General features: G+C 46.7%; 1 protein-coding gene across 4 annotated transcripts in view; it reads left to right on the top strand.

The window, feature by feature from the left end:
• BCAR3 (BCAR3, NSP family adaptor protein) overlaps positions 1-13,538 on the top strand; it is a 167,854-nt gene that overhangs the window by 52,724 nt on the left and 101,592 nt on the right. The window contains exon 1 of one of the 4 annotated variants that reach the window (XM_014519089.2): positions 7,788-7,863. The exons of 1 other annotated variant lie outside the window; for it this stretch is intronic. The gene's annotated coding sequence lies outside the window, so the exon portion shown is untranslated. Of the gene's footprint in view, positions 1-7,787; positions 7,864-11,528; positions 11,557-13,538 lie in introns of those variants that run through there. 2 more of the 4 variants (XM_006021841.3, XM_006021840.3) reach the window with 2 other exon arrangements.

Raw genomic sequence — 13,538 nt, 5'->3', positions numbered from 1 at the left:
GGCCCCCCCCCCCAGTCACTGACTGGCCTCTGGGGGGGGAAGTGGGCACGTGCCCTCCCTGACTCAGGTGGCATCAGTCGCCCATGCCATGAAGACTTTTACAGCTGCTCTTCCCGTACTCTTTCATCATGGGTAAAAACCATCTCATGATGGTATCTTTTCTCCCTTCTTTGTTTCACTGTTGCTCTTTGTGGTGTGTGCTAGTCCCCCCCCAGTCACTGACTGGCCTCTGGGGGGGGAAGTGGGCACGTGCCCTCCCTGACTCAGGTGGCATCAGTCGCCCATGCCATGAAGACTTTTACAGCTGCTCTTCCCGTACTCTTTCATCATGGGTAAAAACCATCTCATGATGGTATCTTTTCTCCCTTCTTTGTTTCACTGTTGCTCTTTGTGGTGTGTGCTAGTAGACATGCAATTAAAACTGCCTGCTTTCTTCAAACTTAAGGGAACTTTTATTATTTTCATTACTTCATTCATTGCTTTCATTGACACTGGTGGTACTACAAGAAGAGAAATAGAGTGCAGCAGAAAATAGAGACAAAAGGGAACAAAGTCTCTTTTCTTTAAAGCAGGATCAAGGTTCTTATTCATTCAATCTTCTTCTTTAACCATGGTATATTCCACCTCCTAAAGTGTGTATGTACTGTATTTACCTAAATCCAAGATAATGGTAAATTTAAAATGACCACCCCCCTCCATAATTATATTCCAGACATGGAAAACATAAACTTGTGATTGTTTTCCATGTCTAGAATGTAATTATTGAAGGGTTGTCTTAAATTTATCCCTCCCTCACTGCTATGGTTGGGCATCAGCAGCAGGGAGATAGGCAGCAGGGGAGCCAAGTGGCCTGACTCCTGCCCCTTGCCACCTGTTCCCCCTGCAACTTGCCCCATGACTGCCTAACTTCCCTATGCCTGACCCCTCGTGCCTACATGCCCACACTTCCCCACCCTGCAGTGCTGCCTGCCCTCCTGCAACTTACCCCCCCACACTGCCCCTCTGCTGCCTGCCACAGTGCCTACACCCCCAGCATGTTGTCCCCTGCCAGTTGCCCCCCTGCCTGCCCTCTAGTGCCTGTGCTCTCTGCCACTTGCCTCCCCTTCAACCTGCCCTCTATACTTGTGCCCCCTAATGCCTGTCCCTCCATGTGGTGTCTGCACCCCTGGCACCTATCCCCCCCTTGCTTCTCCCTCATGCCTGCCCCCTGCACTTCCTCCCTCCTGCTTCCAGCTCCCCTACCATTTCCTTTTACCTTCTTGTTACAGCAATGGCTCTGGCTGGGGTCCCACTCTGGAAATACAGCACAGGAAATACAGCACATGCTGGCTCCAGCCCTAGCCCAGCCATGAAACAACTGTTGTGGCAGCAGCATCTCTGGCCCCATCCCAGGCTCTGAGAGCACTGACAGAAGTGAGATTTTATTGCACTATCAGCCACTGAAAGCACTCTACCCTCTACATGAAGGTTCAGATGCAGGCACTCTAAAGCAGACCACTTTCAGCTCCCAGCGCTGTTTTCAGAATGGGGGGGTGGAGAAGGGAATGGAGGGAGCTCATTCTGGGGGTTGCCAAACCAGTACTGGAGGGTGGGCAGGTGGATTGGAGTCTCCCCCTCCCCCCCACACTGGGCTGGGAGGGGGGGCGGGGCTAGGAAAGAGAGATTTGCAGCCACTCTAAACTGCAGCTTAATCCCCCAACCCCCAGGACCCGACAGCAAACCTCCGTTGCGTCCAGGAGATCACTGTAACTCATGGTGCTCCCTGCAAAGCACCATGAGTTACAACACGAAGCTGCACTTCTGTCTGCACCTTGAGTGGCTAGGCTGAGGCTGGAGGCAGCACATGCTCTGTGATCCCTACCCCAGAATGGAGCCAGAGCCAGAGCTGTGACTGGAAGGTAAGTGGAAGTAACAGTGAGGGTGGGGCAGAAATGGTGTTGGGGCAATGGTGGTGGGGAACAAAGGTGTGGGGAGCAGTGGTAGAAGGAGAGTTGGTTATGGCTTGGAGCTGGAACCAGGACCTCTGCTCCACTCCCCATCCTGCTTGTACAGATTTCCCTCACCAATCATGGGGGTTAGGTTCCAGAAAGTTCCTGTGGTTGGCAAAACCATGGTTGGTAAAACTAAAGGCTTATGGGGAAAATGGTGTTAGGGACTTGAATACTGTACAGTATAGTGTATAAAAATAATTTTTACTTATCTTTAGTATGTAGGATGGTCAACTGGACGTAGGCGTACCCCTAAGGTTACTTAGACAGGTTATAGGGCATACGCATCAGCAGGCAAGGACGGAGTGCACCCAGGGTGCAGTGGCAGCATCTGCTCCAGCACATTCGCCTCTTATCTGGGTGAGGGGGACAGGGGAAAGGAAGATGAGGTGGGGGGTGAGATGTGCCGGCTGGCCCGCACAGTACACAGCGGCACTTCCCCGCCCCCACCCATCTGAATGGCGGTGTTTTGTATCTACCTCCGGTGGCACATGATTGGCTGGTTAGCAACCCATAGATGGGGCCCTGGCAGGGCTGGGTTGTAGGACCTGCTGCCCTGCTTCCCTCCCCCACAGCCCAGAATGGCAGGGAGCAGAGAAGCCATGCAGGGATCTCTTCGTCTGCCGCTGCTCGCCCCGCGTTACTCTGGCGATACACCTCCTGCACGCAGGGCTGCACTGAGGGCAGTGGCGCAGGGCTGTGCCCCTCAAACCAGCAGCAGGCACAGGAGGTGCATCACCAGGGCAGCATGGGGTGAGCAGTGGCAGGTGAGGAGATCCCCACGTGGCTTCTCTGCTCCCTGCCATGCTGGGTCATGGGGGAGGGAAGCAGGACAGAAGGGAACAGCAGCAAGCAGGCCTGCTGTTCCCTGCCATGGTGGGTAGAGCAGCTGCCCACCACTGCACACACCTCCAGCAGGACTGGGGGCCACCTCCGACTGGGGGAGCAGGGGCTGTATGGCAGCAGGGGAAGGAGAGTTACAAGCAGGGCCAGGGAGTTGGCAAGCCGATGCATGGCCATGGAAAACTGTGGTTACTCAAACCTGTATACCATTGTAGCCAAAATGGTATACAGAATATTAACTGTGGATACTCAAAACCATGGTTGGCAAAACCGTGGTTGGTGAGGGAAACCTGTACTCATATCTAAGACAAGGGGCTTTTTTCCCCATGTTGAATGGAGGAAAAAACTTGTCTTGAATTTGAGTAAATGCTGTATTACCAAAAACAAAGCAACTAAACCCTGTTTTATACAATGTCTGTGGTTGTACATTTAAAAAGTTTGGAGCACCAGCCTGTACTGCTACTTAAACAGTTTCAGTACAGGTTCAGGGCAATATACTGCTGACAGTTGTTATCAGCAATAGCTATGTTGCCTAGTGTAGACTGGCCTAACTAATCAAGTAAATATTATGGATAAGCTGATGAGTCTTTCTTACATCCAGTATCTTTTGAATCATCATATCAGATCAGTACTGTATTTCCTGTTTCCTGCCTCCAACAGTGGCCAGTATGAGTTAACTAGAAGAACATGCACTAAACCCTATAGCAAGCAGTACTGAGAACTGCCCACAGAAATTATTTCTTCCTCAATTTCCCAAATCTCCTACCATCTTTCTGACTTAAGGTATGTCTGTAGAAGATGCTGATTAAAGTAATTTAGTAATTTTCCAATGAAACACATGTTAATTGGAAGATGCTGACTTGGTGAAGCTGAAAAGTTCCTCAGTAACATCTCGTTTCGATGAACTTATGATGAAACAGAATTTTTGGGAATGTTGGCATTCTGGTGTTTATGACTGTTTTAACCCTACCACACAGACTGCCTTAGGGAATAAGGAGCCCAGAAGCTTTAGCTTTATGGCAGATTAAATATTTCTGTTTTGTTTTATTGATTCTGTTATTCTAGTCACACATCCCTAAAGCTTTGTTCCACTGCCATGCTACATTTTTTCTGTTGTTTTTTTTCCTGGCGCTCTGTGTGTGTGTGTGTGTGTGTGTGCGCGTAACAAAAGGCAATGGAATTCTAGGATTTAGTGTCAAACTAATGATTCCAGCCATTTTTCTTGTTTCACCCCATCATTCTTTTGTTTCTACAAGCTACACCCATTTCCAAGAGCAGTCAGGCAGCATTCAAGAAACATTGGTGAGCACTGATATTGTCATGATGATAAATGTAAACAGGCTACTGCAAGCATCTATAAACTTGTAGACTGGCTCAGGCCCTAGTTGTAAGGCGTATGTAGACAAAATAATATTTCCTGTTTATGTTGATGCAGCTGCATTTGTGTTTGCACAACCTGGGATTTTCTGTCACTCTAAAGTCCATTTAGCACCTTAAACTAACACTACTCGGAGATGTGTTAATTTGCTGTGCTTTCCAGTTACACCGTTCCAACTGTGGATTTGTTTGTGCCAACAGCCAGGGACTCCAAAGACGTCTAATGAATCCCCTTCACCATGAGGGGGCACTGTGTTCCAGTCTTTAGCCAGTAGATGCTGCTGTGTGTTCTTTTTTGCCCTCCTTCACTCCTCACTCCTCCCTCACAGCACGCAGTTTAGGTCGGGACAGGTCCACTCAGACCAATTATTATTTTAAAATAGGGGAGGCCAATAATCCCTTAATTTTCTACCCCCTTTTAATTTTTCCACACCCCCCCCGCCACCTATAATGTATGTCCTCCCCACCGCCCATGTACCCTCCTGTCCTGTCCCCCCATGTAGCCTCCACCTGCAACCCCCGCACCCCACGTCATGTGCTGCCACTACAGTGGACATAGCTCCCGATGACAGCTGCAGCATCACCATAATGGTAAGTTTTTTGCAAGTAGTTTGAAACTTTGGAGCGAGTGATTACATGACTTCCTTCAATATTGCAAACCTTCTGAACTTCATCACATTCCATGTCAGAACCATGACCAAAAGTCCAGGGGCAGGACGCTGCCTGCCAGACCTGACGCCCAGGTTAAGCAACATCCCAGGTGATATGTAGGTAGTATGTCCCACCGACATTGTGTGTGTGTGTGGAGGGGGTGGAAGGGCAAAAGTCTGTTTTTTCGAATGTGCCCCAAACCCCACTCCTCTTCCCCTTCTTTTTTTTTTCCCCCTCCTCACAGAAAACTTTCACGGGAGGAACTCGCAGTGGGTGGCAACCAGCCCAGTAATGAATGAAGATAGTGAAGAGGAGAGTAGAGTGAAATATCTTCAGCTTTTTAATTTTTTTTTACATTTTGTATATATTTTATATTGCTAAGTTGTATATAGTTATTGTTAAGCTGCAGCATTTTCAGTAAAGTGTTTTATTTTTGCTCTATATATGTGTCATGTTTTCTTTGGGGTGGGTGGTTGGGTTAGTTTTCGGAGACCGTGCCTGCCTCAGGATGGGGATGCTGTGCTTGTGTGGGACGGGGTTTATGGAGTCATGGCATTACTGGAAAGAGTTGCAAAGAGTTGCAGGGTAGACTGTTATCAGAGGGAGGGAGGTTGAATGCTAGTTAAGTGCTAGCTTGGGTACGGTGCAGCCAGCATTTCTTGTAAGAAAAAAGACTAAACAACCCTACCCACCCCCAGCAGCAAGCAGGCAATCTGCAAAACTTCTCCATGCATGAACCTCCCAGGGCCTTTAGCCTTTAGCAAGTCTTTAAAGACTTCAGTAAGTCTTTAATGGTTTATAACTCATTTCATATGCATGGTCGCCAAGGGGGGTGGTTGGGTTGGGGTGAATGCCTGCTGCTGCAGCTCCAAAGCAGCTTCTTTTTTTTCTGAGTTTTTTCTTTCAACAGACCTGCATTAGACAGTCACAGACACTGCCTCACATCTTCAAGTGGTTTGACAGAAACTGAGGCAATTGACCATCCCTCAGTTAGGATGATTATACTATTTTATGGCTTATGGCCTTGATGTATATTTAGTAAACTAAATGCATCCAGTGTAGCTGACAGAGCATAAATAAGCGCACTATCAACTACCAGACCCAGCAGTTCTCAAGAAGGCAAATTATATTGAAACCTTCTATTTGTAAATCTCTGACAGTCTAGATGCAGAATTCTTCCTAGTCTAATGATATCTCTAGTTGAACATTATCTAGCCAAAAGTTTTCCATTTAATCTGAAAATGGAACAAAACTGGTAGGAAAAGGAAGTTATGACTCACACTAGAATAATCATAGCATAGGTTGTAATGCCCAGCTACTACCCCATTATTTAGCACCCAGTCATGTTGCTAGGGAAATCTATACTATTTTTTTAGCTCTTATTCATAAAAACATGACAATTCAAGCTAAAATCATATGATAAAATTACAGTTCCTGGAAATTTGCAGGACATTTAAAATCAGTCATTTCCTAAAATAGATTTGACTCTGTGATCTAATTATGCATGCTGCTGTTAAACAGGGAAAATTGGTTCATCTATGGCAGCAAGAAATGTTCTTCCCCACAATAAAGAAGGTATTAGTTTGTACATCTTCAGCACCTTCCACCAGATAATCCGATAAATAAACAAGCCTCAGACCCTCTGTCCCACGAATTAGGAAATATTGATAAGAATTTTGAAGCAAAGGATGATTGATTGACTTTATGTATGGTCTCACAAGGAGCATATACCAGAGTCAAGGTATAATCCAGGTCTCCTGACTCCTAGTCCTGTATCCTTACCAGAATCCCATTTTTTCTTGCATGGTGGAAGTGAGAGAGATTATCAGAGCTTTGTAAAATATGCACAAAACCTCCAAACCGTATAGAATTCACCTACTTTATTGGTTCATCATCATCATCTCAAAAGATGGCTTGGTTTTGTGAAAAGATCAGTAAGCCTTTTAAGTTAGTTTGTAGCATGGTTCTGGACCTTGTTTTAAGTAACTCTGGTTTGCATTATGGTTTTGTACTGACATGAAGCAATTCCCACTGTTCGTGACTATTTTCTGTGAGCATTAGGGTTTTGCAGAGAACCCACACAGCCCAAAATAGTAGAAAACATTGCAATGACACCTGGGAAACCAATGCTACTAGGGTTTACACAGCTACTCAGAGTCTAGAATTAAAATATGCTGTAGTCTAAATGTTAGTATTTCATTCCTGAGTAGTATATCAGAAGCCAGTATACTTGCCCTATGTTTATCCATCAAGGTTTTTTCCTGATAGTGGTATTCTCTTGCAGTCTGGATCTTAGTGGTTAGAGTTAGCTTCTCAAGTGATGTAAATCCATTTAGCTTTCCTGGAGCCAAATGGAACTATGCCAATTTACACCAGCTGGACTTGAAACACAAACCACAGCATTGGAAGACCTGACCAGGCTATCCTGAGCATACACTGCCCACCTACATTTACATATATGCTGCAAAAATAGAAATATACCATGGAGACTGTTTGGGGCAATCTTGAGCAGCTTCACTGGCATATTTCCAGGTGTGAAACATTCACCCAGGCACAGGGGTGTGGGACATGCTCAGGAATGGTGCAGTTGGGGCATATTGCCACTGCCACAGTATAGGCATGTCCTTAGGCAGATAAGGTTATTTGGATAAATGTGATATCTTTTATTAGACCAACTAAATAGTTGGAAAAAACATTCTTTGCAAACTTTTGGGCACTGATGCAGGGCACTTAGGTGCCTGCTCCTAAAAGAGCAGTAACTGCCTGGGGAGAGCCCAAAGAGCCAGACAGGAGCCCAGGTGCAGGTTGCCATGGCAGCTAGCTAATGAGGAAATTTGCCTGCACCTGCACCTGGTCAGCTGGCGGGAAGGGGCAGTGCTGTGGGCCCATATAAACCCCAGGGTGGGGTACTAGAAGTTGGTGCTCTGCTGATGGTCAAGGGAGAAAGAGCCTGCTGTAGAGCAAGTGAAGTGAAGGGAAGAGGTCTGACTAAGTTCTGCTTCGGGTAATAAAAAGGGGCTGAGCACATCTTGTATAGCTTGTGTTATGTTAGAGCCTGGGGCTTATGTTTTGTTTGCTGTTTTATAAGACCAGTGGTTTGGGTGAGGCTGTTTGGGGAAGGAGGAGGCCTCATTGGGGGCCCACTGCAGCATGGGGACTCTGGTGCCAGAGAGGGTGTGGTATTTTGGGGGGTACAGACCCCAGTGCCAAGGGGCGCAGAGACAGGGCTGCAGCGAGCCCAGTGCCAAGGGGCGCAGAGACAGGGCTGCGGCGAGCCCAGTGAGGACAAGGGGCTGAACTATAATGAGGTCTAGGCAAGACAATGCCAGTACCATTTGTGAGGCTTGGGGTGTAGTAAAGGGGTGGCTGGAGCCATGCATATAGCCCATAAGGCTAGGGTGTCCCCGAAGCGCCCATTGTGAGACAGGACCTACAAGGGGTCTGGGAACCCATGGGGGTCAGAGAGTCCACCAAACCATGTCCAAGAGGACTTAAAGATCATATTTCCATCAAAGATGTGGTGGGCAAGAACTGAGTGCGCCCAGCAGGCCAAATTGACACAGTCGAGGGGCCTTAGGAGAACACAGCCACCCTTGAGGACCCCATCCTGTCACAAGCACAAACACCCTTCTTCAGGCATAGGGAGAGTCTGCTGTTTTGTGTTCTCCTGAATGGAATAGAAGCCAATTTGCAAAAATCATGTCCTTAAGCATTTAACATGCAACTGAAGTGGTCTGTAGGCACCAAAGTCTAGAAGGGAGTTTCAAGCTATTGATCCCAGTTTTAAATAGGCTGCAGATAGGTGCTTAAATCTGGGGGACAGAGAGAATTTCATGTCCCTCAATCTTCAAGATTTCCTATCTGTTAGCTTAGCCATATCCCTGCTCTGCTTATGGGATTCACAACAGCTAATTCCTAGGCACCTAACTCTCCTCAGTACTATATAGGGAACTTGAGGTGCTTCATCAGTTTCCTACATTCCACATTTTGTAGGAGCTTGGTACCTAAAAGTTGGGCATGATGGCAGTGATCTTGGCCTGGCCACACATCATTCCTTTTGGGTCTCTGGCACAAAATGTTCTAGCTTTATAAGATAACCACAGTGTATATTTTGAGGAATGCTAGTGAATGTTTGGATAGGAGTCTGTCACAGAGAAACTGCTAGGGACAGAGCCCTAGCAGTGAATAAGGAGCCCAGCTGTTGGTTGCCAGGGCAACTGGAGTCAGCAAGCAACCCACACCTGCCAGCGGTCAGCTGACTGTAAGGGGCAGGGCCTGGCTCTTATAAACCCTAGGGGCTGAGGCCAGAGGCAGTTCCCTGCCAGCAGCTAGAGAGGAAGGAGCTCTCTGAGCAAAGATGCGAGAAGAAGCCTGACTGCAGGTACAGCTCAAGCTGGGCAAAGGATGGCAGCTCTAGGATGTTTGAGCAGCGTGGTTTTAGCCGGGCGGCTTTAAGTTATGTTATAGCCTAGGGGCTTGTGTTTTGTGTTGTTTATCGCCGGTGGTTTGGGTGAGGCTGTTAGGGGTTGGAGGAGGCCTCATAGGGGACCCACAGTAGCGTGAGGGCCCCAGTGCCAGTGAGGGCGCAGTATTTGGGGTGCATAGACCCCAGCCCCAGAGAAGGGGGCAGCATAGCGGTGAACCCCAGAGAAGGGGGCAGCATAGCGGTGAACCCCAGAGAAGGGGGCAGCGTTACTGAGGAAGCCCCGAGAGAGAGCGGCACTGCAGAAGAGCCCAGAGAAGGGGCGGCATGGTAGAAGAGCCCCAGAAGAGGGCGGCTTTACAGGGAAGCCCCTAGAGAGGGGCAGCGTAGTAGAAGAGCCCCCAGAGGAGGGCGGCAATACTGAGGAGGGGCAGCATAGTAGAAGAGCCCCCAGAGGAGGGCGGCAATACTGAGGAGGGGCAGCATTGTGGAGAAGGTCCCAGAGAAAGGGCACGGAGAGAGACAGGGCCACGGAGGGCCCGAGCACCAGAGAGAGTATAGACCCGGACAGAGCAATGTCCATTCCCTCTGTGAGGCTTGGGGCGTGGTATTGGGGTGGTAGGAGCCGGCTCCTACCACCCCAAGGCTAGGGTACCCCTACAGCACCACTTGCAGAACGGGACCCACAAGGGGTCTGGGAAACCACGGGGTTGTAGGATCCATCGAAGTGACCAAGAGGGCGTAAAAGGCAGCCTCCCTTAACATATTTCAACATCAAAGACGTGGCGGGCAAGAAACTGAGGGTGCCCTTGGGCCAACTTGGCACGGGAAGGGGGCCTTAAGGAGATCACGGCCCTCCTGTAGGACCCTGCCTGTGACAGAGTCATTGTGTACGTATGTATCTATGAGATGCTTTCTTTAATAAGCTTTAAAGGTGACCTGAGAATTTTTTTAAATACTTCATCGAGTTTCTGTAGGCATATCTATACAATCATTAATGCGTCTTTTCAATGCACATTAAATTTAGTACCTCCAATGTCGGGTACTAAATTAATGCGCATTAGACTGCACTATTGGTGTACTTGCATGTTTTTTAGTGATACCTAATGTGCAGTAGACTATTTTAATGTGCATTAGAGTAATGTCACAGTTTTTTACATGACACTTTAATGCACCGGAAAAAAGTCTACTGCATATTAAACCACGTGTAGACCTTCCCTGTATATACTTCATGTCCATTCCTCCTCTCTCTCACTACTTCCCACTCTACCCTGGAAATGTCAGAAATTACAAGTCTGGTCTTCCTCGGTTTTCCTGACTCTCTGGATTTCTCCAATCAGTTGTACTATGAACACCTGTCTTAATTGGAGACCTAGGTATACTGATTGTTTAACAAAGGCTTCTTTTTAAATGTTACTTAGCTATTTGATCCTATGACCCCAGCTGACTTCCTGCCGTTTGGGCAGGGGGCTGGACTCGATGATCTTCCGAGGTCCCTTCCAGCCCTAATGTCTATGAAATCTAGTTGTATGTTTTTGGGGGGGGGGGTTGTTTGTTTGTTTTTTAATAAATATTAACAATTGCAAATGGAGAGTTTAATGCAGTTTGACTAAATATCTCTTCCTCTCTCAGTAACTCGGCTTTCACATCTTGAATTTTATGTTCATTAGTTCTCCAGTTTCTATAAAATCTTCCAGGGTGGACACGGTTTGAATTTCTAATGTAACAAAATTAATGGAAAAAGGATGTTTAAAAATATAGGCCTTCTTTAGCATGACTCGGAGAGCCACAGGGGCTCGCAAGCCCTTTATTTCCCTTGTACATGTCACCTTCCAAAAGTAATTTTGCTTATGTTGTTTCACTTGCAAGGATCTTGTGATCTGGTAGTTGTGGTTTGTATCAACAGGTAAAAAATCCGGTCCCATTCCTAACTCCAGACTTTAGTTCTTTGTTAGGATTTGAAAGGGCTTCCTCCTCTTGTCAGCCTGACTTTAAAGGGGGGGTGATGTCAATGTTGTTAAAAAAAAGATAACAATGTGAAGGTGATGGGATCAGTACAGAAAGGTTTGACATGTGTAAATCCCACTGATAGCTTTAAGACCTGTCCCTAGTAAATTTCTCATAAGAAGAGAAATTCCAATATGATTTGAGAAACTGTTCTTTTATGTATGTATAAAATCTCCCCTGCTTGTTTCATTCTTGTAGCTCATGAGACAATGTAAATACATGACCAATACCAGCAGAGATCATACCTTGAAACTCCCACAATTTGAGGTGAGTAGCTATGCAAACAAAAGTGAGGATGCTGTAGAAAGATGATAAATGGGATTGAAGACCTTCCCCAAGAGACTGCAAAATACCAGGCACAAATGTCTGTACTTTAGAAGGTTTTAGATAAAACCAGAATCCAAAAAGAGAGCTATCCACTATTTTGTTTAGAGTCATGGGAAATGTTGCCAAATTCTATGCTTTGAAAACACACAGATCCATACATCTAAAACCCCTGGGCTTGGAAACAGCAATGCATGTCACATTCAAAATAGGGTCAGTGTTGTTTTAAGGTGGTAATAGTTGTGGGTGGGGGGGGTTGTTTACCCTCTGCTGCATATATTTTAAGAAGAATAAACTTCCTACCAATCGTACAGCCACAGTCATGCCTCATATATACACACAGTTTATTTCACTAACAATTAAAAAAACAAAACAAAAACACAGTTTTAAACTCCTGAATTCCCATTGTCTTTCTCCATTTTACATTGTTCTCTTTTATGGCTCTTTGCCCTGTGTCTGGTTCTCTCACTGGTAACATTCTTTTCACACTCTGAGGTTAGACCCAAAGTCCAAGGAAGTAAATGAGAGTACTTGGTGCTGTGGATCAAGTACTACATCTCTCTAGTTTCCTATTCTGTTTTGCTGCTTCTCCACCTATTCTTTCACTGAAGACACAGACAGAAATGACAACTTTCATCTGATCTTGCTCCTAAAAGCACTCTACAGTCATGACAAACACAAGTGCAACAGCGCTTTAGAAGGGCCTCATCCCACACCAGTCAGAACCCTGATTACAAGACAGTTCTGATGAAGACACTCCAAAATGGAGCACCTCCATTAATGTCTGTCTGTCTGCATGCTGGGAGCAGGGCTGGGCTGACATAGCTCAGCCTTGGTCCTGGCTCTTGTCTCTGGGATAGAAGTGGGGAAGGGAGCAGGGTGAGTTCGGTTTGGGGTTTTTTCAGTGCTGGCGGATGGGACGGGTGGATTAAATGCTCCCCCCCACCAGGTCCCTCTAGCCCTGGCCAAAAAAAACCCAGACTGAACTCCGTGTCCCGTCCCCCCCGCTTGCTTTCTGAAGACAGAGCCAGGGTTGGGAGCACTAGTTTAGAGATGGAGAGGGGGAAGGTTAGGGGAGAGGTGCTGCAGACTTGCAGCTACTCCAAATTGTAGCTGAATCCCCCAGCCCCTGGGATCCAAAAGTGAATGTCTGTTGGGTCTGGGGTATTGCTATAATTCATAGTACTTCCTGTAAAACACTGAGTTGCAGCAGGAAGCTGCACTTCTGTCTGCATCTGAAATCTTTCCACTATATCCCTGCTGCCCCTATTAACAATTGTCTTGCATCGCCCATTCTGAATTATACCTCTTTCCCCTGCCTGCCTTCTGTTTTTTTTTTATTCACTACCTTATTCTTCTCTATTTTCTTTGCATCTTAGCCACTTGCTCAGCCTTTCAGCTTCAGTTCCACCTCCATATTTCATTTACTTTTCCTACACTTTTCCGCCCCCCCCCACACCCTTGCTGGGACTCTGATATCTTTCCTGCCTTCCTACATTCCATATATACATGAACCTGATCCATCATCCCTTGCCAAAAAGACCTACAATGTACTATTCTGACTTGTAAATATTTAAGCCTGGAAGCAGGGTCTGCTCTAGAAATGGGCTGTTCTGTCCTGAGGTGTAATTAGTGAGAGAATTTGGTGTTTCTAGGATTTTTATTTTTAAGATTTAGTATTTAATGGATAGTAAAAAAAGAAAGATAAGGTTCTCGGACCAAATTTGTTCAAGGTTTCATAGTAGGTAGGGTCAGAAGGGACCTGAGCAGATCATCAAGTCTGCCCCCCTGCCGTGGCAGGAAAGAGTACTGGGGTCAAATGACCCAGCAAGGTGTTCATCCAGCCTTCTCTTAAAGACCCCCAGGGTAGGAGCCAGCACCACTTCTCTTGGGAGTTAGTTCCAGATCCTAGCTGCCCTGACAGT

Source organism: Alligator sinensis, unplaced genomic scaffold (genome assembly GCF_000455745.1).
Source record: "Alligator sinensis unplaced genomic scaffold, ASM45574v1 scaffold199_1, whole genome shotgun sequence".
Classification (NCBI taxonomy): domain Eukaryota; kingdom Metazoa; phylum Chordata; order Crocodylia; family Alligatoridae; genus Alligator; species Alligator sinensis.
This window is presented reverse-complemented; position numbering and strand designations above follow the sequence as displayed.